The sequence below is a fragment of the Phragmites australis genome, chromosome 4, assembly GCF_958298935.1.
Source record: "Phragmites australis chromosome 4, lpPhrAust1.1, whole genome shotgun sequence".
In the NCBI taxonomy this organism is placed as follows: Eukaryota; Viridiplantae; Streptophyta; class Magnoliopsida; order Poales; family Poaceae; genus Phragmites; species Phragmites australis.
In genome coordinates this window covers 14528144-14537339 of record NC_084924.1, presented here as the reverse complement: position 1 = coordinate 14537339, position 9196 = coordinate 14528144, and positions in this window count along the sequence as shown.

The following is a 9196-nucleotide window of genomic DNA, read 5'->3' as shown; positions in this document are numbered from 1 at the left end:
TAAGATGAGGAATAAAATAGAGCAAACACTTAGGAACTAAAGATAAACTTTAGAAGGTTGTCTTAGTGAGGTTGACATGTTTTATTATCCCATCCTAAGCATTTTTTGGCTACTTTATTAAATCAATCTCCGATACCATATTGTGAGGAACCGTCCAAATAGTATTCTAGTAATCATTTTTTCATAACCACTCTCATAATGATTAACCAGAATACCACCCCGGTAGTCCCAGCATGTGTTTACTTTCAGGATCAGAACACACGCCTTTACAACAATCACATCATCACAAGACATAATAAAGAGCGAGTGATTAAATTAAGTTACAAGTCCTTAAGTAGATTAAACTTTACAACAAAATACATAACCCGAATATTTGTCAGAGTAGTTACACAGCGAAATAAGTTACATGACGATAAAAGATGGGTAGCACAGTTTGCCCTAAGGTGCCACCCTAAACTAACAACACACGAGTAGAATGGCACTACTCCTGCCCGTCGCCAACATCAGCGGGCGTAAGTAGCCAAAAACTAGATCTTTCTCACCTAAAAAGCAAACAAAGCATGTGAGTACGAAGGTACTCGCAAGACTTAATCCACAATGAGCACTTATAAATAGCCCGACTCGAAGATGAATGTATATGGGTAATTAGCAAGGACTTAGCCATAAAGGTTAAGTAACTTCATATGCAAAAACAATTTGGACTCAAGTGTAAGCATCTACACCTAACCAAAACACCTTTGTAACCTAAGATTATCAACATAACAAAGTTGTAACATGTACCATATCAACTCCTTATCAACACCACCAACCACTTCTCAACATACCATCACAACATCCCGATATCGAAAACTCTACGATTGATGTAAATGGATAGAAGCTTGCTCATAACTGAGAGCACAACAATACAAATTGGTTTTACACCCTGCAGAGGGGTACTCCTTTGCCCACACGATATGAGGACCATTCGGCTTGTGCTACCCGCTAAAGTACACATAAGGCGGTACTCATGACAACCTTTTCCAATTGAGCCACAACTGTTTGAACATACACCTACAGGTGCAGAGGTCCACTAGGGCTACTCCCAGAGCATCCTAGTTACGCCTAAAGGTGTGAAGGTAGCTAGGACTACTCCCTGAGCAAACTAGATACCTTTACAAGCCTATTATGACCACACACCTTTACAACGTTACCTCTACAAGCCTATTATGACCACGACACCATAGACCAACAAGCTAAAAGGTCACAACTACAAAAGGTATTCGGCTTATCTTACCATTATATCGACATGTGGTAACTACGAAAAGTGCCAAAGCCAACTACAACAACGATTAATGCTTAAACAATTCAAGCAGGCCTATAGCATCCGAGACTCCCTTCTCGAGCCATCTTTATTGCCCGTCCGAACCTTGCCTCATCCTTACTAATTTACACATCCCTCCAATATCATTGCCTTTGTGAATAAAAGTAATACCTAAGGTCGCGAACGATGGTTGAACCACCGCTCGACTTCTACCGATGACCCGAGCCTTGCTAAGCATAATGTATTCATTTTAAATTAGACCATTAAGTGCTATTCCCCAGGGTTACAATGGATCAAAGGATAACAATACCAAGGAATGATAATGCAACAATTAGGATCTACTCCCAAAAATCTGACCTCGACTAACTATCATACGTGACATACATATAGCATATTTTATCAAATTAAAGATAACATATGATCTAAAGTAATGGGTGCAACATATTTAGATGCTTGCCTTTCTCAAGTGCTTCACATATAATATTACAACCAGGTTGCACCTCAAGAATACCCCCGTCACTCTCCGGTTTGTCTATCGCTAAAAGAAAGAATGATGCATCATAATTAACATGACAAAATGCTATGATACATGCACCAAATGCCATAAAAATTGAATGGGATATGATGTACTGAGTAAAGAATATTTGGCAACAAGAATTATATGAACTAAAATGCGAAAGCTCATGGTATAAAATATTTATTTAAGGTCTCTTCAAAAAGGACCGTAATTAAGCTAGCTATCAAGATTAAATGAGCTTCACAATTTAAACATCACTTTCATACAAAAGTATATTTTTCCTAGATATTAATCATAATAACATGAATTGTTCAAGTAGTTTCATAATTTTAGCATATGGTATTAATTAACTATGATTTAATTAATCTAACACACATTTAAATAAATAATTAATTGTTAAAAAGTGTTTATTGAGTTTCAACATTTTTTACGTGTAGTTCGTACTCATACGAAGCTAACACAACTAGTTTCATGATTTTTAGAGTTCATATAAATTAACTAAGAAATATACAAGTTATTAGCAAAATCAACAAAAATAAAACCTCTGATAAACAGTAAATCTAGAAGTCCTGGGTCATGTATCGGAAGCTCCGAGTGAGATTCCAGGCGAGGGTTCACCGTTAAAAATTGCTTGGATTAACCCAGAATCTCCGGGTTGTAGCAGAACACGAGTTTTTCGATGATTCGTCGGCCAATTCAACTTGTGTCTCTCAACCCAACCCACATACGCATGTATAGACACTAAAGCATGGATCTAAACCTAATATACACACTCTACATACAAAAATCACTAGCTCTACTCATCCAAACCTTCCATCTATCTTTAATACCTCAAGAACCCGATGCTACTTTGTCATTCCTCGATTGCAGCCCACAAATCCATCCAAAAACCAACTAATATGTGCATTGTTACCATGGAAACCCTAGGAACATACCCAAGGTTCTTGTTGAAGGGTGATGACCGCTGGTTGAAGAAGAAATCGAAGGGAATGGATTGGAGAAGAGAGACTCAAGGTGCTGAAATTTCAGGAAGGAGATGGTGAGGAATTTGGATTGGAAAAAAACCTTTAAATCTCCTTGCATGTGAGAAATTCTTGGATGGACAGATAGTTAAGGAGGTGGGGAAACGGTGGTAACACATGCATACCTCAATTCTTACCCTCGGGGGTAGATTCTTGAGAAAGAAAGGAGAGAGTTTGAGAGAGAGGGAGATGGCTGCTACTGTCTTTCTCCTTGGCTGGTTGAGAGAGCAAGAGAGAGTGAGAGGCATGGGGAGAGGGAGAAAGGCTGCTGGTGCTGTCCAAGAGAAAGAGGAGAGGTGGGCCAGCTAGGTGGACCCCATTTGCAAGTGAAGCAAGTCTATTTCAGCTGCACCCTCATTTCCTTCTCTCCTATTTATCCTTCTCACTTTTATTAACCCATGGATGCTGTAGTGCTCCAATAATTTTAGGAATTATGGTGCAGCGATAACAAAATGAGATGAACCCCTTTTAAATGGATTCACCCACAAGGAATAAGCGGAGGTTAAACTAAAGAAAACTCTAATGTCGGGTATTTCCGTACCTCAAAGAAATTTGTTTAAACACCCATTAGAAATAACAAGCACTCCTTAATGCTTAACAATTAAATATGATGCTCATGTGACACAGTTCAATGCAAAAAATAGTTTGAAGGTAAATGCTTTGAAAGAACTTACATTTATTTTTGCTATGTCGATTTTGTTTCCTAGACAAGAGCGTTGGGCATTGTATTTGCCACCGACTTTCTTTTTTCTCATTTGTTTATTACTGCTTTCCTGTAGACAACATTGAAACGTATTTGGAAGTAATGCTTCTAAAGAAATTAAGAAAGAACATTCACATGCATTAACTGTTAACATGTAAATGTTTGTCCATCAGCTAGGAGACACAAGAAACATTTGTACTTGTGAGGCCGGTGGCTAAGTCAGTTTGTGTTATTAGTTTACAGACAAATTCACAAATTAGGAAGTACAAAAAATATAGGGAACTGGTTACGAGTACCTAATAGGGGTTGCCATTGAGCAAAAGATTTTTAAGGGCAATCTTTGCATCCGCACGCTTTTCATGAATGGCGAATCGGATATGAGACGGCCCTACTTGTCCAAGTAATAGCTCCATAAAATTTACCGGAGGTCACCAATACACCCGATTTCTCGGAGATATCAGATTTAGTAGTCGACTAATAATAGTGTTGTGATTGTTGCAAATTCATGTCAGATTGTAGCATCTACTAACAATGGCAAAACTTTTGCAGGGTATGATGCTATCATCTTTTGAATCATGTTGCTTCTATCAACATTTTTAGTTGTTAAGCAATTTGTGGTTGGATCCATGTCTGGTACGCAGGCCAATCCAAACAACATGTTAGTCTAGCCCAAAAAATTGGCATGCAAGAATTGACATGATGTATTAGGAACATAGGCAAGCATAACTGCACGGGCCATCTAATCTTTAAGGAAAATGCATTAGTCATCAATCATTTCATTAAAGCAAGCAACCAATAAGATACTAAAGCTTGAAGGTCTTTGGGATGACTAATTAGATATGCATTCGATCGAGAGTCCTTAATAACAAAATCATAATTAATATTTCACTCGACTGATGATCCAGATATGAACCAACGAGATGTGATAAATTGAAAGTTGAAGGTAAGAAAGACTCGATAGAGAGAAAAATCATTTACCACAACAAATCATGGTTTAGAGTCCGAAGGAGGTAGGATCGCTAGGTGCGGTGAGGGACACGGCCGCGCGCGCATGCAGGGTGCTGGTCCAGCAATGGGCTCCCGATCATCCATGTTAACGGCTCTAGCAACCCCTTCATGAAGATGCAGCTGGGCAAGTGGCACTCCAAGACAGCAGTGGTCAAGCGCAGTTTGGTGCCCACCTGGGACGAGGAGTTTAGCTTCCTTATTGGTGACGTTGCCAAGGAGCCCATCGTGTCCTAGCTCACTAAGGACATGTACTTCAGCAACGACGCGCTTGACCACATCTGGGTGCCACACTTTGGCTCAAGTGGATGGTTGCGCATGGGGGGATCGGGGTTAGCGGTGTAGCCACCCAGGCGTCAGGCTTGTGGAGGCAGCGTGACACCAGGCGCGTCGGGTGGTGGCTGGGAGGTGGGATTGTGGATAGGGTTTGGTGATGGGGTTGTGTCTGTGCGCTGTGCAGTTTTGGATTGGGCTGTGCCGACGCGATACGATGGGAGTATTTTGGATGGGCCAGCACCAAATTGAAATTTGGCCAAATTTTTTTGTTCAGTCGCATTTTTACCGGGGTCCTCCGGTAAAGATTTCCCTGCCCACATATCCGATCCATTGACCGCCAGATCCACCTGTCGGGAACCATCTAAATAATATTCTAATTAATTATTAAGTTGATCATTTACATTATCACGACTACAATGATTAACCAGAATACCTTTACAAGATCATAATACATACCTTTAGTACATGCTTCACCATAACAAGACATAATAAAGTGCAAGTAATAAATTTAGATTACAAGTCTTTAAGTGATTACAATTTTCACAATAATTTACACAACAAAAACTGTGAGGATTAGAGTCAGTTTCATTCCCTAGTGGGTTAGAGTCACTACGCAACGGAAAAAACATAAGAATGACAAAATGTGGGTAGTGCTATGTGCCATAAGCACCACCCCAAAAGACATCTCCTGAGTAGACGACACTACTCTTGCCCGCCGCCAACATCGGCAGGCGTGAAGTAACCAAAAACTAATTCTTCCTCACCTGAAAAGCAAACAATCAGTGTGAGTACGAAGGTACTCGCAAGACATAATGCATAGTGGGTACTTATAAATAACCTGACTCCATGGAGAATTCATTTGAGGATGAGTAGAAAGGAATCGGCCTCAAAGTCAAATGAATTTAATTGCAAAAGCAGAAATTGACGTAAGTGCGTGTGAGCATCTATACCTAAACACTTGTATCCTTCTACCCTGAGATTTACAACATATTATAACTGCAAGAGGATCCATATCGAACATCATTATCCATCTCCCAACATACCATAACATCATCCTAAAATCAGAACTCTACGATTGATGCAATTGGCCAGAAGCATGCTCATAACCGAGAGCGTGGCAATTCAAATTGATCTTACACCCTGTAGGGGGTACTCCGTTTACCCAGACGATACGAGGACCATGCGGCTTGTGCTACCCGCTAAAGTACACACAAGGGGTACTCATGACAACCTTTTCCAAGTAAGCCCCAACCATTTGAACATGCGCCTTGCGTGCGAAGGTCATCTAGAACTACTCCCTGAGCAAACTAGATACCCTTACAAGCCTATTATGCCAACAACACTCAGACTCGCACGCAAAAAGATCATAGCTATATAAGGTATTCGGCTTATCTTACCATTATATCGACATGTGGTAAGTACGGAAAGTGCCAAAGCTAACTGCACCAACAGTCGATGCTTAATTGATTCAAACAGGCCTATAGCATCCGAGACTCCTTTCTTGAGCCATCCCTATTGCCCACCTAAACCTCGTCTCATCCTCACTAACTTACACATCCCTCCATCATTATTATCTTTGTGAATAAAAGTAAGCCCTAAGATCGCAAACGATGATCAAACCATCACTCGACTTTTACCGATGACTTAAGCTTGCTAAGCACATCGTGTTCATTTTACATTGGAAAAATACATATCGACACCCCAATTACAATGAATCAAGAGATAAACAACCTCAAGGTAAGACAATGCAATGAATAGGATCTACCCATAAAGACCCAACATCGACTAACTAACATGCATAACACCCTGCTTTGGTAGACCTATCAAATAATAATCAAAACCTATGTAGGTGTAGTTATTGAAAGGACATCAATTACTCTTAATTTTTCTAAGGGAAGCTATATCATGTAAACATATCCATCTCATAGAAAATATGAATAAAATAGCATGACAGGAACATATGTAAACATCACAGGCAATCATATTAACTGTGACATAGTATGACCCCTTTAACATGGTGATCTCCATCACCACGGTCCTTGTTCTCCGGTTCACCATGCTTCAAGTTTCCATGCTCATATACTAGTCTCAAGTTTCCATGCTCATATACTAGTCTCTACACCTAATAGCACTAGACGAATTACATGAGAAAATGAAGCATCACAAGTCGGCATGCAAGCCATTATATAATAACATGACAGCCTTTGGCTACAATTAACCATGACATGCAGGCCATGAAAATTACACACATGCATCATATACACATAAAGGCTATACCAGTGAGAACATTCTCGGCAAATGAAGTTAAGCTTACAATCGAATTCTAATGTCACGATGTGAATATGTTATAACAATAATCTATGTGTGTATGCTACACAACGGCTGTCCCACTGGCCGGTCAGGAGGAGAGGGTCGAGGGGGAAGCCGCCCCCCCCGGTGGGTTTCAGGGTAGCACCCTGAAAACCTCTCAAAATACATAGATCATATCCATGAAAATCGCTATGAAAATCACATCGGATTGATCATATCAAACCGATTTTGAGTAATTCATAATGCCTTAATTTCCATTGGATCAACCGTATTGATCATCGCGTGAGGTTTCCTTGAAATGATGACAACACACATAACCTCGATCTGTTGTTCATCTAACTATGTAGCGGTGCATGCTGTTAGCCCCGATGCTGTTTTGGAATGGCTCTACGCTCAGCTCACCCCCACACCTCTCCTTATATAAAGCTCGCTAATAGGCTCTTACATTGGAAGCCCTTTATGACTCTAACTCCTCAGGGATCAAAATCCAATCAAACCCACATATGAATCCAATCACTACAAGAAATTTGATCATCTATGATAAAAATAGTTGTGACAAAACTTGAAAATGTCATAATTGTGGGTTATTTGGTGACGATTCAAGAAATTTTGTCATAAGTTCGTAGTGGGTCAATTTCGTCAGGAGTGTCTATGATGAACTCTTATTGTCGTCATTGAATGTCGACTGTTTTGTGACATTACTATATATCATCATCACAAAAATATGAGACAGTGCCTAGTACACCTCAATGACGAAATCTATTTTTGTCATAGAGCCATCTTGGTTCCACCCACATTGCTTCCTATCCCCCTCATGCCTTACTCCTCTGACCTGTCCCTAAACTCGAACCCCCAACACTCAAACCCTAACCCTCACCTCAGCGATGTCAACCACCACCACCGCCCCGACCCCACTGACAACCACCCCGATAGGGGGTCCCGTCATCCTACCCAGCCTGCTCAAGTCGCTCTAGTGTCACAAGGAGTTCATCGAGATCTAGGAGGAATATGTCAAGGACGAGTAGAAGAACCTCAAGAATAAAAAGGGAAGCTGGGGAGCGGGGGTGTGGTGGCGGGGGCAGTTGTCAAGGCTAGGGTTTGGGTTTCCGAGGAGGAGATGGCATCGTTGGAGATCTGCCTGCTGCGACAATACGAGGTGGAGCAACAGTGGTGTCATGTCCCAATTCTGTGATCATGTCATTAAATGCATCATGAGCATCATGTTTATTTGTTAAGGATATGATGAGTGTTTGTTATTCTAAATGACGGTTTAACTTTGTTTAGAGTTATAAAAATACCTAATCATTGAGTTTTCTTTCAGTTTAGCCTCCGCTTGCATTGTGGGTGAATCCATTTAAAATGGGTTCATCTCATTTTGTAATCGTGGCACAAAAATTCCTAGAATTTTTGGAGCATCAGAGCACCTCATTTTGGGATATTAAAATAGGGAGAGAAAGAAAAGGTTTTGCAGCTGAAATGGGCTTTTTCTCTTACATGTGGGACCCACCTAACTGGCCCCACCACCTCACCTCTCTCTTTGGGCTGCATCAGCACCTTTCTTCATCCCCCTCACTCTCTGACGTGCTCCCTCTCTCCCAACCGAGCTGACCAAATGCTCTCACTCTCTCCCTCAAGCTCTCCATTTCCACCCAAAATCCCATCTCAAGGAGCTGAATCCAGGTCTGCGTGTCACACTCTTGCATTCCCCACCTCTCTAGCTCTCCATCCACCCAAGAAATTCGTGCATGCATGAAGATTTGAAGGATTTGCAAATCATTTTTCGTCACCTCTATTTTTTGAAATTTCAGCAGTACCTTGTCTTCCCTTCTCCAAGCTTTTTCCTCTGATTCTCCTCCAAACCAATGGTCACCAACCTTGGCAAAGACCTTGGGTAAGTTCCCTAGGACCCCATGGGGAGAATGCACATTTTTAGTTTGGTTTTGGATTAGTTTGTGAGCTGCGATCGAGGAATGACGAAGCCTTGGTGTTCATGAGGAAATGGAACTAAGAGGAAAGGTTTAGATGAGGTAGAGCTAGTGAATCAAGCTTGTGGAGTGGATAAA